The sequence below is a fragment of the Orcinus orca genome, chromosome X, assembly GCF_937001465.1.
Source record: "Orcinus orca chromosome X, mOrcOrc1.1, whole genome shotgun sequence".
Lineage (NCBI taxonomy): Eukaryota > Metazoa > Chordata > Mammalia > Artiodactyla > Delphinidae > Orcinus > Orcinus orca.
Genome location: NC_064580.1, coordinates 910,914 through 933,024, shown reverse-complemented (window position 1 = coordinate 933,024; position 22,111 = coordinate 910,914). Strand labels below are relative to the sequence as shown.

The 22,111-nt window shown below is 52.3% G+C and overlaps 1 protein-coding gene across 1 annotated transcript in view; it reads left to right on the top strand.

The window, feature by feature from the left end:
* The first annotated feature begins 6,331 nt into the window (after positions 1–6,331).
* The window catches only part of P2RY8 (P2Y receptor family member 8), a 51,420-nt gene continuing 35,640 nt past the window's right edge, over positions 6,332–22,111 (top strand). Inside the window, exon 1 of the mRNA XM_049704900.1 lies at positions 6,332–6,442. The gene's annotated coding sequence lies outside the window, so the exon portion shown is untranslated. The remainder of the gene's footprint in view (positions 6,443–22,111) is intronic.

Sequence of the window (22,111 nt, the reverse complement as noted above, 5' to 3'; positions counted from 1 at the left end):
ATTAAGTCATCCCCCTTCCCCTTCCACAGAAAGCACCACGAACCCACTTTCTGTCTCTGGGGATTTGCCTGTTCTGGACGTCTCCTATCAGTGGAATCACACACTGTGTGTCCTTCTGGGTCTGGCTTCTCTCACTGAGCATCGTGTGTTCAAGGTCTATCCACGTTGTAGCCTGTGTCAGAGCTTCACTCCTTTTCATGGCTGAGTCATATTCTACTGTATGGATGGACCCCATGCTGTTTATCCAACATCCATCCACCCACCCACCCATCCACCCATCCACCCATCCATCCATCCATCCATCCATCCACCCATCCATCCAAGGATCCATCCATCCATCCATCCACCCACCCACCCATCCATCCATCCATCCACCCACCCATCCATCCATCCACCCATCCATCCAACCATCCATCCATCCATCCATCCATCCATCCATCCATCCAAGGATCCATCCATCCATCCATCCACCCATCCATCCATCCATCCATCCATCCACCCATCCATCCATCCATCCATCCAAGGATCCGTCCATCCATCCATCCATCCATCCATCCATCCATCCAAGGATCCGTCCATCCATCCATCCATCCATCCACCCACCCATCCATCCATGGACACTTGGGTTGTTTCCACCTTTGGGCTGTTGTGAATCATGCTGCTTGAACAACACAGAGTCATTGCCTCCTGGGTCCCAGTTAATGGGGCCGAGAGCTTTTTGTGACACCCCCTAAAGCTGGAGGATCACTCACACACCGAGACCGCCCAGCCTGGCCTCACGCCAGGGCTATGGGGAAGTGAAACGGTTTCCCTGGGCCTCCCGTACCCATGAGCTTGTTTTTTCTCTTGAGGTTTTGTCAGTACCAGCCTCTGGAGGGAAACAACCGGCCCAGAAGTTGAGGACCTGATGTTGTGGTGTGAGCTGGAGGGTGTGTCCCTTCCTTTTCCTGTGCATTCACCAGATTCTCAGCACCATTCGGTCCACCCAGGGCTGCACAGAGACCAGGAGGCCGTGGTGCAGGGACCCACCTTCCTGAGAAGCCAATCATGGTTTCTGTAGAACCGGGGCCTCGCTTCATTGCCTCTTGGGGTCGGCTTTGCTCTGAAAGTGGGGGTGGGAAAAAAAGTGCAGGCTTGGGGCTGTGACCCGGCATGTGGGTCTGATCTCTGTGGTTTGGATGAGGAAGTGTGGGCAACTGGATTTCCCCCAACACATGCTCAGGGCACTCGCTCAACCCAGATGGCATCAGCGTCTACCCTGGGGGGTCTGACCCTCTCCAGTGGCAGATCACCCTTCTCTTCCTGCACCCCATGTTTGTTTGCTGGAGACAGGACCGCTGTCCCAGCAAGCCAGGATGGAGCGCAGACCCTTCACCTGCTGGAAAGACCCCAAGAGGATGGGTCTTGGGGTTTGGGGGTTTGTGGGGCTTGGGTGGCTGCCACATTGCCATCCTGTCATCCTAAAGTGTTTTTCAGCAACTGAATAATCTCACACCACGTGGAGAATGGACTTCTCTCTCCCCATTCTAACCGAACAGGACCCTGTAGGGGAACAGATCCCCACCACCACCACCCTGCAATGTCCTCCGCATGCCTTCTCATTTGTAGAAAAGCTTTAGCCTCTGAGACCTTCCGAGTTCCAAAGAATACATTTAATCAGAGAAGTGAGAAAATGCAGGAAGAAAGGAAAACAGTCAAGCAAGACAAAATAATAATAGTTGGGCCATAAAACAAAGTCAAGGACTTTAGTTCCTCCTCAAGGGCTGTAGATCATATTCTGAGCTGTATCCTGTGGGCTGTTTTGCAGATACTGAAACCTCCACCAGGTGGGAGAAGTTACCTTCATATGCTGCTCACCAGCATGGAGACGCCAGACCAGCTGGGACCAGAAGGTTGATGATGTGGACTCCCGATGACCTCGCCACCAACCACTCAGAAGAATGTCCACCAGCTGATCACACAGCCCACAGCTCCACTCCCTCACTGTCTTTAAAACCCTTTCCCTGAAAGCCGTCAGGGAGTTTGGGTCTTCTGAGCACCAGCTGCCTGGACTCCTTGCTTGGTGCCTGCAATACATGCTGTACTTTCCTTCACCACAACCCAGTGTCAGTAGATTGGCTTTACTGCACGCAGGCGAGTGGACCCCAGTTTTGTTCGCTGGGGACAGGATGGGGCACATCTCTCAGATGAAAACCCTAGAAGATGAAGGTCAACCAGGGTGGGTCCAGCATCAGGCATGCAGGTGGCTCCAGTGGGGCTGTTTGTCACCCTCCTAATGCCTTTTGGGAATTAAGGGGCACCAGGGGCCATTTGCCATGGAGCCTCTGAACTTCCCAGAGCCGGTACCTTGTCTACACTGCGGCCAGTCCTGGGGTCCGTCTGTGTTAGAGGCAAACCAAGAAGCAAGCTGAGGATGTGGAGAAATCGGAACACTCAGGTACAGTGGGTGGGAAGGCGAAATGGAGCAGCCACTGGGGAGAACAGTCAGCAGATCCTCAGGAAGATGAGTCCATTTTCCCCACCAGGCACACGCAGACCACGTCCCACCAACACATGGGGTTCACGAATGGCCCTATGTTAAACCCCCGCGTGTGGCCTCTGCACAGGGGACTTCGCCATTCCACCACAGGGGCCACAGAACAGGGCTCCAAAACTCAGCCCTCAGACCTGATCTGGCCCTCAACTTGCTTTTGTAAATAAAGTTTTATTGGAAGAGTGCTGGGTTCACCGCACTGTTGTGGTGTCAGCACCACATTGTTCATTACAATGGCAGAGTCCAGTGATCTCAGCAGACACCACATGGGGCTCAAAGCTTAAATATGTACCTGCTTCCCCGCTACAGACAAAATATTCCAATGTGTGTTCACCACAGGTCTACACTCCAGGGCAGGGTCTCTGACGCCTTCAGCCCATTCTTCAGCCCATCAGGATTCTGAGGTATTGGCTGCATCATTTAAAAAACTTCTTTCTTGGCATGGGTCTGCCTTAGACCTGCACACTTTGGAGCTGATGGGACAGCAGATTCAGGTAAACTCCACCTGGTCTGTTTAGAGATGAGAGAATTGACCTTAGGATGGTGAAGTTAATCACTCAGCATCCTCTGTATGGCTGGGGCAGCATCCTGTAGATAACGATCCCATCCACCATCTCCTGGACCAGGTGGTTCTTTCTCCACATGACTTCATAAGACCTCTCAACCTCACGGCCACACCTGGGCACACCTGAGCCCTGTGGCCCAATCCACCTGCCCCCTTTCCCACGCACGGTGCCCATTTCCCATAAGGAACTCCATCATGGCCCCTCCAACCTGACCACCTCCGCAGGAACCTTGTAATGGTTTCCTGAAATCAGCCGTGGACACCAGGGAAGAATTCCTCTCGAATCTGCCTTCCAGTGAGTCAGCCCCCTTAGAGGCTGAACTTTGTCCTCCCCAGCCCCACCTCCCAAAAGTTACTTTGGATTCCTCAGCCTTGATGAGAAAGGATGGTTTTGAAAATGGAAATCATGTGCAAACTCACCAGGTGGAACCTTTAGATATCAGGGGTGATGGGCAGAATTGTGTCCCCCTCCTCAAATTCTTTTTTTTAATATAAATTTGTTTATTTTATTTATTTATTTTTGCCTGTGTTGGGTCTTCATTGCTGTGTGCAGGCTTTGTCTAGATGCAGCGAGTGGGGGCTTCTCTTGTTGTGGAGCACGAACTCTAGGCGTGTGGGTTTCAGTAGTTGTGGCACACAGACTCAGCAGTTGTAGCTCACGGGCTCTAGAGCACAAGCTCAGTAGTGTGGCGCATGGGCTTAATTGCTCCGCAGCATGTGGGATCTTCCCGGACCAGGACTCAAACCCGTGTCCCCTGCATTGGCAGGTGGATTCTTAACCACGGCGCCACCAGGGAACTCCAGACACAGGGTCTTTATGGAGGTGATCAAGTTAAGATGAGGTCATTAGTTTGGGCCTGATCCCATAGGACTGGTGTCCTTATAAGAAGAGGAGATCAGGACACAGACACACACAGAGGGACGACCACGTGAGGACACAGGGAAGAGACGGCTGTCTACACGCCCAGGAGAGAGGCCTCAGGAGGAACCAGCCCTGCCTATGCCTGGATCTCAGATTCCAGCCTCCAGGACTGGGAGACATAAACGTCTAACGTTTAAGCCACCCCGTCTGTGGTGTTTGTTATGGCAGCTGAGCTGAGCTAACACAGACGCTTTCAAACACAAACCAGGGAATAGCGCATGGAAGCCCATATACCTTCACCCAGTTCCAATCATTACCCACAACGTACTGACCTTTTAAATTCTCCTCTGACACTTATGCCCAGCACATGTGCACCATTGTCCTTTCTTTTCTTCCGTTTTACATTTGGGCCATTTAAAAAGAAACAGAGACTTCCCTGGTGGTGCCCAGAACCGTAGCAGCCCGGGGCCACGTCCTCTCTGAGGGGCCAACCCACCACCATTAGCTGTGAACTTGCAACATGGGAGAACCACAGTCTATAGAAGGATGAGATGTATAAATCGATGGATGGACTGATGGATGGTAGATACAGATAGATGATAGATACACAGTGAGATGCTGGATGGATAGATAGATAGGTAGATAGGTAGGTAGATAGATGGATAGTTAATAAGTGGTGATAGATACAAGGATGGATGGATAGGTAAGCAGACAGATGGATGGATAGATGGATAGATAGATAAAAAGCGGTAATAGATGCAAGGATGGATGGACGCATGCATGAATGGATGGATGGGTAGGTAGGCAGACTGATGGATGGGTGGGTAGACAGATAGAAGAATGGGTGGAGGGTTATGTGTGTGCATGGGCAGGCAGATAGATAAATAAATGATTGATAGAAAAGTGACTGATACATACATGTGAGATAATAGGTAGATGATGCATAAATAGATACAGACAGATGACAAATAGAAACAGATAATAGATAGATATGATGATGGATAGATAGATAATAGAAATCAAAGACAGATAGAAGACAGATGATAGGTAGATAATATCATCTGATATCTAAAGATCACTAATAGGTAGATAATAGATAAATATAGAGATAGAAAGATTGATGGATGGATATATGTCATCAGGCAGGCGTATTGATGGATAGATATAGATAGATAATAGATGATAGTTATAGAGATAGAAGATAAATAAGTAGAGAATTGATAGGTAGATAATAGATCAATATATAGATATAGACGATAGATACATGATAGAAAAATATAATTAAATGATAGATAAACATAGATACAGGTATAGAATGTAAATAGATGATCGATCGACAGACAACAGATGCCTAGGGGTACATACATCCTCCATACTCTGTAAATAGATGACCCTGGGTTTCCCCGGGGAACAGCGTTTCCATATTCGCGAATTCATCATCCCCATGACTTCCCGGCACACAACCTCTGAGAATCACCACCCTCCTTCCCCCTTCCAAGTGACCCCGGGGCGCCAGGGCTGGACCTTGGTTCGGGGGTGGGGGTTGGGGTGGGCTTTCGAGCAGCTGCCCCTTTCCGATGACAGCGCGCCTGGCTGTGAAGTCATCATCCTCACCTGCGCACGTGCGCCCCGCCGGCCGCCCAGCTCCCTCTCTGCCCTAGAGGACGCGGTCCGGGAGGCGTGAACCCCGCTCCATCGGGGGTGGGTGGGTGGATGGGGAACATGTGTCAGGGGCACGCCCCCCCGGCCCCGCCAGGGCAGTGTCCGGGCAAGTGTCACCGGGCGGGTCACCTTCTGGCTGCAAGACCAAAAGAGGTCGCCAGGCACCCAGCTTTCGCCTGCAAGAGGAAGTCAGTTCGCTTAGCATATTTTTAAAACTTAAAAAAAATTTAAAATCCCAGGCATTTATTTGTTCCGTCTGGGAATCCACTTCAGGTCACCGCCAGCTACACCATCGGACTGGGCCCTCCCTCCCGGCCCGGTCTGCAGGCAGCAAACCCTTTCGGAGAGGCAGGGTCTCCCCGCAGCCGCCTCGGGACAGGACGAGCCCTGAGGTCGCGGCTCTGGGGGCCGGCACCCCGCCCCCGGCAGGGCGCGCGCTGATAGGACGGGGACCGGCGGGTTTGCACTACGGGAGCGAGCAGACAAACAGACGTTACACAGGAAATTTCAAAACGGGTTTCCTCTCCACCTGCCCTGGGTCTCCACAGCAGCCTCCGGAGCCCGGCAGGGGGACCTTGGAGGATTTGCAGCCGGCGAGGGTGCAGCCGGCGCGTCATGCCCCGCGCGCACCTAGCCCGAGAGACGGCCGGGATGCTGGCACCGGGGCTGCGTCCCGACACCCACCCCGGCTCCTTCGTGGGCAGCGGGACGCCGCTTCCCGACACCAGGCCCTGAGGCACAGCTGCTGCGTCTTCCGATCCAGTCCCGGCGGCGTCTACACTGCAGACGCGCACCGCTACAGCAGCCCCGGCCGTTCCAGGTGCGTTCAATGCCCGCTCTTTATTGACGTGCGTTGTCTGCAACAGGGAGCGTCGCGGGGGTGGGGGGGGGTGGGGTCTTACGGGGTGAGAGCCTGGGAGGCGGGCTGCGTGCGTTCTCGTCTCCGCGGTGCAGACAGAACAGGAAAACCTGTAGAAAGACACGCACGGCCACTTGGCGGGGAGGCGCTCGGGACACGCTCTCCTGTGCAAACTCCTTCAGGAAACCGCACCTGCGTACAGGTGAGCGCTGAAGGCGGCCAGGCACGAGGGAGGACGGGAGGCTGAGCCTGGAACGGTTCCGGCCGCTGAGGGCCCCCCGTGAGACCTCAGATCAGCTCTCAGGCCCCGGCTCACCCAGAAACCCGAGTTCTAGGTGCATTTTACAAACCGTCCCAGACGAGCCTGGGAAGCAGGGGCGCCGCACGCGCGGGCTGGCGGCGGCCCCGGGGATTCGCGGCCGTGCACACCAGCCGTCTGCACCCTTCGGATCACGCCCGGCCGAGAGGAATTACGGAGCGTGTGGTTCCGCTTCCAAAGCGAGGTGGGGTTTTTTTCTGCCATCTGTCATGGTGTCACGTGCGCTCAGCGTGTGCGGTCAGAAGCGGGGCCCCGGACAGGAGCCAGGAGGAACCAAGACCCGGAGGGCCGCCCCCGCATGGCCGCGTAGGAAGCCCCTTGAGCGGCTGGATTTGAAGGGGGCAGCTGGGCCGGACGTGCGCGTGTATTCTCCGTTTAAGATGCTTCCACGGCGCGAGAATGGTGTTTTCATTTGCTGGGGCGTTGCCAAGGCCAGCGTTGGTGGAGGGAGGGGCCTTCAACCCCTGGGCGTTGTCCCTGAGTCCCGGCGACCCCCTCCCCCTCCAGGAGGAAGCGGGCCATGGGAAGAGCCAGGAGGACCCTCCAGACCTGGGCTGTAGTTTCTGAAATATCCCCGCTCAGCCACAGGGACCGAGGAGGGCGCAGGGGCAGGACCACCCTCGACAGGCCACCTGAGACCCCCGGCCAACCCTACGGAGGCCTGTGCTGTCACCTTAGGGACAGGGCAGGGGGTGTGGGTGGTGACGGGTTAGCGACAGAATGGCGGTCCCCAGGGTGCGGCTTCTCACCCAGCCCTGTGCCTGTCTGCGCCCCGTCCGTAGGTGTGGCCACCAGCCGGCAGAAGCGGGGGCCTGCCGCCCACACCCCTGTTCTGGCCCGGAGGCAAGGAGCTGGGCGTGCGGGGTACAGGGAGCCCCATGCTCCCCTGACACCTCGCCCTGCTCCCTGACCGCTGGCAGCTGTCCAGGCCCCCGGCGCCGGCCACAGACCCACCCCCCCCAGGGCCAACACCGCACCGCGGGGAGGCATGACCTGGCGAATGAGCACACAGAGGGGCTGCAGGGTGGGCTCCCCCAGTGCGTCCCCTGGGGTCAGCACTGGGAACCCCCAGGGAAAATTCTGCAGCCGTGTCCACACCCTCCTGGCTGGACAGACAGACCCATGGATGCAGGGTCTGCCTTATTCTAGGGAAAGCCATGCGTTGAAAGGCAGCTGGTGACTGGGTTTGCTTTTGAGCCATGCAGGGAACTCGGGTGGCCATGTTCCTGCCGGGACCTGGGGGAGGGTATGTACTTGCTGTGACCTCTGGAGGCCACGTCTGTGCCAGGACCTTGGGGGGCCACATCTGTCCTGGGCCCTCGGAAGACTGTGTATCTGCTGTGACCTCAGGAGGCCTCGTTTGTGCCGGGACTTTGGGGGGCTGTGTCCACGCTGGGACCTGGGGGCCACATCAGTGTGGGCGCCTGGGTGAGGGAGCAACGCCTGCCGTTCTGTGCAAGTTTTCCTGCTGGGGGGAAGGTGGCCAGGCCTGAGGGGCAGAAGCTGGCTCTCTCCGTCCCAGGCTCCTTGGCAAAAGGAGGGCAACATGCCAGAGCAAGGGCGTCGGTGGACGGGTGCTGTGAACCAGAACTGTGTGTGCATCGACCCCAATGCACACGCTGCCCATGGACCGTCTCCTCCAACCCTAACCTCGCCGTCATCATCCCCACATCCCAGGTGGGGAAACTGAGGCTGGAACTCGGCCAAGCACACGGCGCCTCTGAGGGGCCGAATGGGAAACTTGCACCGACTTTTGCCCTCCAGGGCCCTTTTACCTAACTCAGTGTCCAGCCGCTGGCCTGGACAGTTGATGCAGGCAGTGGACTAGGCACCCTGTGCCTGTCGTGGTTCAGAGCACTTCCGGGGAATAGAAAGACCACACAGGGAGATGCAGGCCACGAAGGTTCAGGGCGGGAAGGAATCCAGGAGGCCTTCCTGGAAGAGGAGGCATTTGCCGGGGCTGAGTGGGACAGCTGGGAGAGCAGGGCTGTGGCAGAAAGGATGTCATGAATGGGAGCGGCGGGGGGGGGATGGGGGGTGTGTTCTGGGTGGAGGGAGGCTTGGGGCGCATTGGACAGAACGGTCCCGGGAGGATGGTGAGACTTTAGCGGCTGGCCCAGAAAAGCTGCGGAAGCTTCCGGCATGGCTGGCGATGCTGGACTGTGCTTTGGAAAGAGCTCTGGGCAGGGCCGTTGTGCCGGAACAGGGGTGTCAGTGGGGTCAACAGTGTCCTGAATGGAAAACAACTTAGGGGTGGAATCTGTGCTTTGCTGACCGATGACGGGGCCAGACAGGAGGTAGGGACCGAGGTGGCGCATGGCTGGGGAGAGGGTGGTGTGGACCAGGCAGGGCAGAGGGGCGGGCCGGGCTGTGTGTGTTGCAGGTGGTGCTGGCCTGACCCCCAGGGAGGCTCATGAATGGGCAGGGGGCTGAGAGTGTGGACCCTGGGCTTTGAGTAGTCATGGGGGTGGCTGGGCGTTGTTTATGGGGGCGCAGCATGAGCATGGGACCCCTGACAGAAGGAGGGGCGCAGGAAGAGAGGGGCGAGGGGGTCTTGGGGAAGAGTCAAGGTCACATATACAGGGTCAGGACCCATCTCCTGTGGTGTGGCACGAGTGACCCTGCGGCTGGGTGGTCCTGTTGTGCAGTGTGGGATGTGGAACAACCTCCCCGGTCTCCACCCATCAGGTGCCAGGAGCTCCCTCTCCCCCAACCAGAAATGTCCCCAGACATTGTCATATGTCCCCGGGTGGGAGGGCAAAGTCACCCCTGGTCACTCACCACTGATAGATGAATAGATGACAGGTAAATGACAGGTAAATAGATAGGTAAATTAGATGCTCGATAAATAGACAGATGATTGATAGATAGATGATACATCAATTGACATGACTGATGGATAGACAGATGAGTAGATGTTAGGTAGATAGACAAATAGATTATAAATAAATTAGGTAGATAATAAATAATTGATAGATAGATGGTAGACTGACTGACAGCTGATAGATGGGTAGATAGACAAGTAGGAGATTTTTGATTCATAGATAAATACATAGAAAATAAATGATAGATACATAGATGATAGATTGACAGATGGATGGATAGATAATAAATTATATAGACAGATAAATATAGATACATGCATAATAGAAAAATATAGATAGATGATAGATAAACAGATGGTAGTTTGATTAATTGATTGGTAGATAATGGATGGATAGATAGACAGATAGATAGATAGAAGGCTCTCAACTCATACTACTGGCATTTTAGACAGGATAATTCTCGGGGTGTCCTACACACTGTAGAGTATTAAACAGGATCCCTGGTTTCTACCCACCAGATGTCAGTAGCAGCCCCACAAAGTATGACACCCCCAAACTGTCCCCAGATATTATCAGGTGTCCTTTGGGGGGCAGAACTGCCCCCAATTCAGAACGACCCAGAAAAACACAAGAAGGGTCAAGGGACAGTGCAGCCAGAGGGCTGGGGGGAGAAGCAGGGCCAGGTCCCATCTCCCGGGTCTCAGGGAGAGAACCAGACTGGGTCAGGGCATCCTGGGCCACTTTCTCCCTTGTCTCAATCTTATCTGTGCGCTCCTGTTCCTATAAGATGATAATTAAAGTTAAAAAGACCCTGTGATAGGCACAGAGATCATGTGTATAGGATAAACAAATATCCCTCTGGCAGGCCACGTCCCGGGGCAAATGGGTCAGGATTTAATCCCTACCAGTCCACAGAAAGGGCCCCGACTTGAGCATGTGTCATCCCTGTCCCGTGGGATTATCTGCCCGAGAACAAAACATGGGCTCCAACAAGTGGCATTTTTCTGACAAACCAGGACCAGTAGGAAGACTCTTTGTAATATCCTGTGCTATAAAGGGAACAGAGGAAGTGGGTGGATTAGGTGATGCAGCTCCCAGCTGCCTGGTCACTCCCTGCCGCAGGCGTTGCCCATCTGCCACTCGCATCTTCTCCTGCGAGTACCCTGCCACCGGAGGCGCCGGTCTCCAGGTTTTTACGTGAAACATGCACGTGTGCCAGCGGTGGGATGGGCAAGGCCATCTCTGCACTCCGGACGGGGCAGACCAGCCAGCAGGCACGTGGTGGGATAGGATCAGAGATAACCCCTCAGGCACAGCCACAGGAAACAAATGGGCTGGGTGCCCGCATGAGCTGTGACCTTGTAGGTGAGGGGCCAGCATAAATCAGCATGAGCTCACTGACGCTTTGTTGGATGATGGATGGATGGATGGGTGGGTGGGTGGATGGTAGATGGATGGATGGATGGATTGATGGATGGATGGATGGATGGATTGAAGGATGGATTGATGGATAGACGGGTGGATGGGTGGAGGGATGGAGGGATGGATGGATGGGTGCGTAGATAGACAGATGGATAGATGGATGATGAATGAGTGGACAGATAAAACAGGAGCTGAGACTGGTTCCCCATGAATTCCCCTGAATTAGTTTCCTGGGACAGCCATACAAATTACCACACACTGGGCGGATTGAGACAACATAATTTTATCCTCTCACGTTCCGGAGGCCGGAACTCCAAGATCAAGGTTTCTGCAGGGCTGCGTACCCTCCGGGGCTCCAGGGGAGGGTCCTTCCTGACTCTTCCGACCTCTGGAGGCTCCGGGCGTCCCTGGCTTACAATCAGCTCCCTCCAATCTCTGCCTCTGTCTTCCCACAGCCTTCTTCTGTCTGTGTGTTTCTGTGTCTCTCTGTGCGTCTTCTATTCTTACAAGGACACCAGTCATATTGAATTAAGGCCCACCCTAATGACCTCATCTTAAACATCTTAATTACATCTTCAAAGACTCTATTTCCAAATAAGTCCACATTCTCAGGTACTGGGCTTCAATACAGCTCAAACAAATTCTCCACGAAACCCTGTGCTACTCATCCTAACCAGAGGAGGAGAGAGGGTGCATTGGATGTGTGGAGACCTGGGGCCCCGCTCAGGCACCCCCCACTCTGAGTCCCTCTCTAGCTCACGGACCCCTGGCCGCAGACTGCCTCATGGGGTCATTGTGAAGACTGCGTGAGATCCATCTATCTGTTCAACGCTGGTGGCGAGCAAGGCCCTGACAGATGGCATTCTCCTCGGGGAGTTCATCCCACATCATGCGGGATTCCCAGTAGGGCCATTGTTGGTGCTCAGATGGACTCGTGGAACCCTCATGTTGTCCCTCGGAGAGCATTGTCTAAATCCCTTTACATATGGGGACACTGACGCACCAGGCGGCTTCGTGGCCTTCTCAAAGCCACCCAGGCCGTGGGCTACACTGCCTGCTATCGTTACGCCTATGATGATGATGATTCCTCCATGCACGGGGATTCTGAGCATTCTGTCTGCCGACAGTACTTAAAGCTAAAATACCCGTCCACTTGGGCGTGAGGGTAGCGTCCTAGAGCTAGGTGGGGGTCGTGTCTGCACAACGTGGCGAATGCAGCCAACGCCACTGAATCATTCCCTTTGAAATGCTGAGTTGTATCTCCGTTTAAAAAAAGAGACAGAGGAAACAAAATAACTGTCCGCTACGTTAGCCCTGCTCTTACTTCCTCATCCCGGGCTATAAACTCTCTGAAGGAGGGTTTGAGCTTCCGAGAGCTCTGGAAGGTTCTGAGTCACACTCACAGGAAGCCGGTAAATGGGCGTTGCTGAGATCCCCACCACAAGGTGCCTTTCCCCGGCCTCGGCTGGCTGGTTTCCTTCACTGAGCTCACTCGTCTCCCTTCTAAATAAACGCGGCCGTTGCCAGTTCTAAACAATCATGCAAATGATGGACGGCCAGGTTTCTGCACGTGGGGCTCTGTGCAGCCGTGGCTTTGATTCCGGGTTCCTGAGGTGCCTCACAGCCAGGTTCCCTGCTGGCTGCTCTGTAAAAACATCTGTCTTTGTCCACGTTGCCGATGATTAAAACGGACCGTGCAAGAGAGATGATGGGGGACCGGAGAGGATATCGGGGACCAGAGACACTGCTGGGGACAGGAGAGAAGATTAGGGGCCAGGAAGATTACTAAGGAGCAGAGAGAATATCAATGAGCAGAGAGAAGATTGGGGATCAGAGATATTATTGGGGGACCAGAGACAATATTGGGCACCAGAGAGATTGTTGGGGGACCAGACAGGTTATTGGGGACCAGAGATTACTAGAGGACCAGAGAAAATATTGGGCCTCAGAAAGATTACTGGGGGCAAGAGATTATTGGGGACACGTTGCGAACATTTTGGCCTCATGCCCCACCATCAGGGGATCTCACCTGGGTCTCCGAGACAGCAGAGCACACTTTCCCCTGAGAACATGAAAAGGCCATGCCCGTGCAGAGTGACCCCAACATGGAGGATTTGATCTCTGCCCAAGCCCAGCGCACAGATTAGCTACAGACCCTCATTTTCCACCGAAAGTGGTTTCCATTTTACCCAGAGCATCGGAAAACTTCCTTAGTGCCTATCCTTTGTCCTCGGACTCTGGGGGGCGGGGGCCATCAGCCCCAGGCCACGTGCCGGGGCTTCCCGTAGGGGTGGGACGGGGGCTGGTTGCTCCCCCACGTGAGGGCTGACATCTGTGGTGCTTACAGCTTGTCCTTGGACGTCTCTGCCTCCCCGGATGTCCAGGTTCATACCCACCAAGCACAAGCCAGCTCCCACTCAACACCGCCACACTCACCTGTCCCCCAGGTGTGCACAGAGCCCCTACCCCACCTCCTCGCCGCTCACCTAGCACCAACCCACGGTCTCCACGCCATCCCCTTACAGTCTGCGTGTTAGGTGTGCGGTCACCAGCTGTCTCAATTTGCCGGGGAAGCAGGAAGCTCCAGGGGGGTAGAGCTTTGGGGGCTAAAATGGGGACAGTCCTGAGAAATGGAACTAATTGATTACCCTGGTGTAAGGGATTGAAGGACGTCCTCAAGCACACATCCATGTCCTGACCCCCAGAACCCAGGAACGGGACCTTATTTGGAAACAGGGCCTTTCCAGATGTGATGCAGTGAAGGGTCTGAGATGAGGTCCTCCTGGAGGAGGCTGGCCCTACATCCAATGACCGGGTCCTTCTAAGGGGCAGAAGAGGAGAGACCCAGACACAGAGGAGAAGCTCCGGGAAGACAGAGGCAGAGACGGGAGGGATGCGGCCACAAGCCCAGCGACGCCTGGAGCCCCCAGAAGCTGGAAGAGGCAGGAGGGACCCTCCCCCGGAGCCTCTGGAGGGAGTTAGTTTGGGGTCACTTGCTAGAGCAGCCCCAGGACACTCGTATTCTAGACTGTACCCTGGAAGGAGACCTACAAGGCCTGTGACCACCAAGCCTCCTGGCGCGTCCTGTTGATTTTACTCATGTCCTATGATGGGCCCTGAGTGAGAGGGTCCAAAAGGAAGGCTGGAGGAGAAGACCGGCCCTGAGATACTCAGGTGCCCTTGGGAGGGTCCCTGCGCCTCCCGGCCTCAGTTCCCCTCCCTCCCTGTGCACCGTGGTCTTGAGTCTTTCTGCCATTGCTCCCGGCCCCGCCGTCCTACACTCAGTCCTAACGGTAGTGACCACAGACTGATCCTGAGATGCCCACGCCACCTGGGGGCCATAATGAAGATCGGACCACCAGCCACTCCTGCCCTCCCGCCCAGGATGGCCCGGCCATGGTCAGGGTGACCCCACGCAGGGGATCTATCTAACCGCAGCTCACGGACGCCCACCTGGGTAAACAGGAACTTGACTCCATCTCAGAGGCTGACCGTCGGTGACATTGAGGGACACTGGGGCTTCCTCATGTTTCAGGGAACACCCAATAGTGTTGTCATGGAAAATCAGAGTCTGTTGTATCGAATCCAGTGAATTATGACGCAGGCCAGCTTTCTTGTCCTCAGCACTGTGGACATTTGGGGCTAGATGGTGCTCTGATGTGGGGCGTCCTGTGCACTGTGGGGTGCTGAGAAACATCCCTGGTCTCCACCCACCAGATGGACCCTCTCCCAAGTTGTAACAACCAAAAATGTTTCCAGACATTGTCAAGTGTCTTTCTGGGTGGCCAAGTCACCCCCTGTTATCAACCACTGAGATAGATAGATAGGGAGATAGATGGATAGATGGATGAATATGTAGATGGATAGATGGATGGATGAAAGGGTGTAGAGAGAAATGATGGATGGATGGTTAGACATAGAGATATGGATGGATGGGTAGGTAGATAAATGGATGCAAATACAGATGGATAGACGGATGGATAGATAGATAGATAAAGAGATAGATGATAGGTAGATACTTAGATGATACATAGACGGATGAATGATAGATACATGATGGATAGATAGATAGTCAGATGATAGATAGATGTCAGATAGATAGGTAGATAGACAGACAGATAGATAGAGTCTTTCATGCTAGGTCAGGGTTTCTCAGTCTCGGCACTACTGACATCTGAGGCTGGATGAGTCTCTGATGTGGGGCGTCCTGGGCCCTGTGGGGGGCGGAGCAGCTTCCCTGGTCTCCACCCACCAGCTGCTGGTAGGACCTCCCCCTCCAGACTTGTGACAACTGGAAACAACTCCAGACATTGCCAAGTGTCCCCTGGGGGACCAGATTGCTGAAAGCCCTTGATGAATACTCAGCCTAGTTAAAGCGCAATATTAGCTGCATCTCGTGGGCTGACTGCCCCCGGTTTTGAGGGATGCCAGGACGTCTAATATTGACCAGAAAATCAGTGTTAGTTGGACCGAATCCAAAGTACTTTGACCATGACCAGCCCTTGGTCCTTCCCCCAAACCCACAGGTAGTCTGTCCGGGGCTCTGCCATGAGACCGAATCAGCGGCTCCCTCTGGCCCTGTGTGAAGCCGTGGTGGTGGGAGGTGAGAACCACGGGGCCACCTCTAGCATCATGACATGGACCATGCATGGTCTGGCCTCACCGTGAGGAGGTGTGTGTGTGGCAGGGACCCGTGTGGCTTTGCATCTTCCATGCAGATCTTGACACAACCCCAGCTGTATGTCTGACCACGGCCACCCCATGACCTAATGACTTAACCTCAATTTCCTCTTCTGTTAAAGAAGAAAAACACCACTTTCTCAGCACAAGGACGCTGTACTAATAAACGAGTCTCTATAGATATAAAACTCCACAAACGAGAGGTGTCCACCCATGAAACAGGTTTACCGGCTATCGATGGTGTGTCCTCAGCTCCTCCGAGCCTCGGTTTAGCAATCCATACAATGGGTATACCGGCACTCTTTGGTGTTGAAAGTTGAATCAGCTCCGTGCCTCCACCCCAGGATACACGGTAAATTAGGCAACGTTGATTATCAGCTCAATGACGATTTTCTGGTGTTGCGGCTTGGTGGGGTCCCAATGTTGGTCCATGAGTGATCGGTCTGTAGATTGTAGACGTCAGATCCTGGAAATTCTCACCCTCCACGACCACGGGATGGCTTCTAGGATAAGCCCAGCTCCCCCATCCAGGATAACCTCCTCCAACCCCCCCCTTTCTAAACCTTCCTGGCTCTGCTCAGAGGCAGGTGGTAGGTTGTGCATGAGAAGGGGTCGCCAGTAGCCTCGTGATGGTGGGACAGGGCTCCTTGGACCCACATGGCCTCTGGTTTGAACCTTCCCCAGGACAGATCTTGGCTTTGCCTGGCTCCCGGGGCCCCTGAGTCTATGATGCTTCCAGGAAAACTGCATCTTTTGGTCACCCTGTCCCTTCCGCTGCCCCAATTCACACCGTTGCTTTGAAGTTACCTGGTTCTGCCATTGATTGAGAGTCTCGTCACTGGAGTCCTAGGGGGCATGGCGGGAGGGTAATGTGGGTGTTCTGGTGGGAGGTGGGAGGGTTCTCTTGAAGGCGAGGGTCTCAGAAGTCAGAGAGAGACATGTGTTTTCCCTCCGCACTGGGAGGAATCAGGAAGGTCGTCCAGGGTCTTGCTTCTGTGAACTTTCAGGTATAAGTCAGGGTTCTCCAAACAAACAGACTCAGGTGGGTAATTTTATGTGTCAAGTTGATGGGCCACAAGGTGCCCAGGTGTTTGGTTAAGTGTTATTCCAGGTGTGTCTGTGAGGGTGTTTCTGGACAAGATGAGCATTTGAATGAATGGACTGAGGAAAGCAGATGGCCCTCCCCAGGGTGGGTGGGCCTTGTCCCATCCTCCAATGGGCTGGAGACCTGAATAGCACAAAAGGCTGGGTAAGGAAGAAGGAGTTCTCTCTACCTGACCATCTCTGAGATGGACTTTAGTCTTCTCAGAATGAGACTTACATTGTTCACTCTCCTGGGTGTCTGTAAGATAGTAGATGGCATATCCTGGGACTTCTCACCCTCCGTGATCATGGGAGCCAGTTCCTTATTATATGCACCCTATTGGCTCTGTTTCTCTGGAGAATGCTAATACAAGAACCAAAAGGATGGATGGATGGATACATAGATAGATAGATCGATCATGGATGGATAGATAGACAAGATAGATGATAGATACATGATAGATAGATGTACATATCTATATTTATCTATAGATTAGACAGATGATAGATAGATAGATAATAGAAATAGATTGAGCTAGAGGTCGATAGATAGATAGATCATGGATGGATAGATAGAGAAGATATATGGTAGATACATGATAGATGTATACATCTATAGTTATCTACAGATTAGATAGATAGATAGGAGAGACAGAGCAAGATTTAAGGAACTGTCTCATGTGATTGTGGGGCCTGGAAAGTCCCAATTCTGTAGGGTAGACCAGTAGTCTGGACACTCAGGGAAGAGGTGATGCTGCAGCTTGAGTCTGAAGTGTGTCTGAAGGTAGAATTCCCTCTTCCTCGGGGGATCTCAGTCTCTTTTCTCTAAAAGGCTTCAACCAATTAGATGAGGCCCACCCACATTTTGGAGGGTCATCTGCTGTACTCAAAGTCCACCGATTTAAATGTTAATTCCATCTTTAAAAAAAAAAAAACCTTTACACCAACATCTAGACTGGCATTTGACCACATATCTGGATACTGTAGCCCAGCCACACTGATACACAAAATTCACCATCTTGGTTTGGTAGCAATCCACATGGATAATGTCTGGTCCGTGGGGCCATGCTCAGGGCTGACCCTGCCTCTCACAGCCTGGCCTGGGTCCCGGGGTCTGACCAGCCCCCAAGTCTCCTCTGTGTCCTCCATCAGGCCCCCAGATCTGATATCCCCCCTGGGTTTCTGTGACTAGCTCCTTACTCCTCAGGCTGGGCCCCCAGGTCTCCTTTCAGCTGCCCCTTCCCAATCCTCTTCTGTAGCTGTGGAACTCACAGGGCCTACCCATGTCCCAGGGAAGCACACGTGTCCAGAAAACGGAAATATCAAGGACTCAAGTGTAACACTCATAAGTCACTGGGCCGTGGTGACATGGCTGAGCTTCTGGTCACCATGGCATTAATGGGGAGAGGTCTCTCAAGGGTCCTTGGGGATCTGGGGTGGGCGACAGCCTCACATTCACCCAACGGGCATCTTTGCTCGCTAAGGAGGTGAGCCCTTTTCTCCTTTCTGTGTGACAAACCTCCCATCTCACTGTAGAGGGGATAAGGGCATGGGGAACACGTGTTTTGATGTCTTATACAAGTCCTTGTGTGGACATGTTTTTTTCCTTTCTTTATCCCTCCAACATTTTTTTTTAACTATTACTATTCATTAGAGTGGAGAGAAAGAGCAAACACTGGCTACAAACAATATGCAAAAGACACAAATACAAACAGTAGTTAACATTTCTGAACTTCTAGACTTAAGTTCTAAAAGGATGTCAAAACTCAGGACACTATTACATTTAACCATGATGTCAATCACCTCAAAGACAGAAATCTAGCTCCTGAGAAACTGCTTTGTTTTAATAACAGAAAGGCATTTTGTGTGTAAACTGATGGGCAGACCTCTACCAAAGGAAAAGCAACACTTGCAGTTTATGGAGTCCCCAAGAAAGATGTTGAAAAGTCTCTCACTCCAATAGATGCCCTACACATAGGGTTTGCTTCTCATAAATATTTAAACTGTTTGTTTAGGATGTAGGAGTTATCCCCGCAAACTTTATTGAGATGTAAGTGACATATAACATTGTCTGAGTCCAAGGTGCACCACACGATGATTTGGGTACCAGTGTGAGGGAGCAGGGTTTAAGAAGGAAACAAAGATGCTTTGTTCAGTATCAATCAACATGGATTTCTGTTATGAAGTTTAGAAATGGGAAACAATAAAAGAAGGCCATACTTCTTTTGGACCTCAGAAACAGAAGGGAAGTTTTACACATGGAGAACGGGGAGCCTTGTTATGCTGATGGGCGGGATGTAAATTGCCAACAGCCACTCTGGAGAAGTGTATTGTGTTTCCTGAAACATCTAAAAAACAAAGCAACAGAGCCTAGGGCACTTCCACTTATGGTCCTATAGCTTAGGGAAATTAAAATCAAAAAGACACAGCCACCCCACAGTGGAAGAAATGGAGAAAAATTACAACCCCTTCATTTGCAAACCAGTCTTTATTTTTTTTTCCTAATCTCACTGAGAATCCTCTGAATTTTGTGGTCAGAGCCAAAGTGAAGAAACCTTTATTTATGCCTTTGGAGATTCATCAGCTGTATCGAGACAGAGAGGGTCAATTTTTTGATCCCCGCCATGGTGAACGCTGGGAAATTCAGTAAGGGGATAGGCTATCTGGTCGTGAACACCCCAAGGTAAACGGAAAGGCACCTTGTGGGATACTCATCACTCCGTTCACAGAAAGATAAAGATCTGCTTCGTATGATCTTACCAATTATGCAACGATCAGCCCCCTGGTCTCCACTTGTCACACAGGAAACCTAGCCCTTCTCCACCGTGAGGCCGTGCCTCTGCATGGTAGGAGATGGGGCCTCAGATTCTGTGTCTGCACAGCACAAGTCTCCAAGGGTTCACAGACACAGATAAACAGCGAGAGCCCGAAGCGAAGTTTCATGTAATTCATTCAGTGGGAAACCGACAGAATAACCGTCTACCTAGCTATGCATCCTGCTGATGATGTGTGCATGCCAGAAAATCTCTGCCTTAAATGTGGGAGGGTGTTATGAGCTGAATTGTGTCCCCGGAAAATTCAGTTGTGGACGGCCACATCCCCAAGACCTCAGAATATGACTTTTTTGGAAATAGGGTCTTTGCCGAGGAGGATCTTTTAAGGTCCTTTTGCAGAATAGGGTCTTTTAAGATGAGGTCCCTAATCTAGTAGTGCTGGTGTCCTTAGAAGAAGAGGAAATTAGGACACAGACACACACAGAGGGATGATCCTGTGAGGACACAAGGAGAAGACGGCCGTCTACACGCGCAAGAGAGAGGCCTCAGGAGGAACCAGCCCTGCCCACACTTGGATCGCGGACGTGCAGCCTCCAGGACTGAACGAATAAATGTTTATTGTTTGAGCCGCCCTGTCTGCTTCATTACAGAAGTCACCAGACATTCTACAGCTGGGACTAGTTTCTACTCAGCCTTGAGTCTACAATCACTGTGTCTTTCTTCTCTGCTTCCTGTTCTAACCTGTTATTTCTCAGCAAGAGTGACCAGTCCCACGGAGGAGAGACCGACACCGTTGTCTGCTAGAGGACGCCTTCTGTCCGGAGCCACCCTCGCTGGCCTCCTAATGAAATGTGGCCTGCACATGGCTTCCAGGAGGAACTCCTTGTATCCACGGCCCCTGTCAGCTGGAGCCTTCTCCGGACCAGACAGACATGGACCACCCTGTAGAGTTCTCTCTCCCGTCAGCTACTGAAGCCGGGCACCCCAGGGGACAGAGACCATGAAGGGCAGTACGTGGACAGCCCTTGGCCTCCGGCCACCCAGGATTTCCGTATCTGTGCTCTGGACCCCACAGACATAACGATCATCTCCATGCAGCCCCCAAACAGAACATCTCCTGAGTCTGCAGGAAACCTCACATGTTTCAAAGGATGAGACACATTCAGGATACACTCTCTGACCTTCATGGAATTAGACTGGAAACCCGTGAGCTAAAAGATGACTGAAGATTCTTCAACTGCTGGACATTTCTGAATAACCCAAGGACCAAAGAAGGAATCATGATGAAAACAGAAGAGATTTTTCATGAATGATACAGTAGACAGAATAATGTTCCCTGAAGATGTCCAGGTTCTAAGCCCCAGAACCTGTGAATATGTAACCTGACATGGCAAAGGAGCCTTAGCAGATGTGATTAAGTTAAAGATCTTGACATGGGAGATGGTCCTGGATTATCTAAGCTGCCTTAATGTCATCACAAGGATTCTTATAAGAGGGAGGTGTGACTCTCAAAGTCAGAGAAGGAGATGTGATGACAGGAACAGAGAAAAAGATATTTGAAGATGTTCAGAATAGAGAGAATCAGAGGGGAGAGAAGAAGCTATTCTGGCTTTGAAGGTGGAGGAAGGGGCCCCTAGCCAAAGAATAGAGGTGCCTCTAGAATCTGGAAAATGCCAGGAAACTGATTCTTCCCCAGAGCTGCCAGAAGGAACCAGCCTTGCCAACACTTTGAGCTGGTGAAACTGATTTCAAACTACTGGCCTCCAGGACTGTAAAGAAAATAAAGTTCGGTTGTCTTAAGCTTGTGGGAATTCATTACAGCAGCCACAGAAAACTCACAGAAATGATACTGAAGATACAACAAATCAAAACCTATGGGATGAAACCAAAGCAGGGAAAACAGGCAAATTCATGGCCTTGAATGCATTCACTGGAAAAGCAGAAAGGTTGCAAAGCCATGGCCTAAGATTCCATCTTAAGAATCTAGAAAGAGTTTCTCTTTTTAGATCAAACCCAAAGAAAGTAGAAGGAGCGAAATGATGAAGATAAGACCAGAGATCAGGGCTACCCTAGTGGCGCAGTGTTAAGAATCTGCCTGCCGATATAGGGGAGACGGGTTCAAGCCCTGGTCCGGGAAGATCCCACATGCTGCAGGGCAACTAAGCCCGTGAGCCACAACTACTGAGCCTGCGTGCCACAACTACTGAAGCCCGCGTGCCTAGAGCCCGTGCTCCACAACAAGAGAAGCCACCACAATGAGAAGCCCGTGCACAGCAACGAAGACCCAATGCAGCCAAAAATAAATAAATAAAATAAATAATTATTTTTTAAAAAAGAAAAGATCAGAGATCAGTATAACAGAAAGAAAAACGTGCACAAGAGAAAAGCCCACAAGAATAGTATCTACACCACAGGGTCCTTTTGAGTTGAACAAGATGCATCTGTTGGATGCTGGCTGATAGTAAAGCCTGATGCACACCCACTCTTTAGAGTGAGAAGTTCCAAAGAAAGCCACACCTAAGTTCTC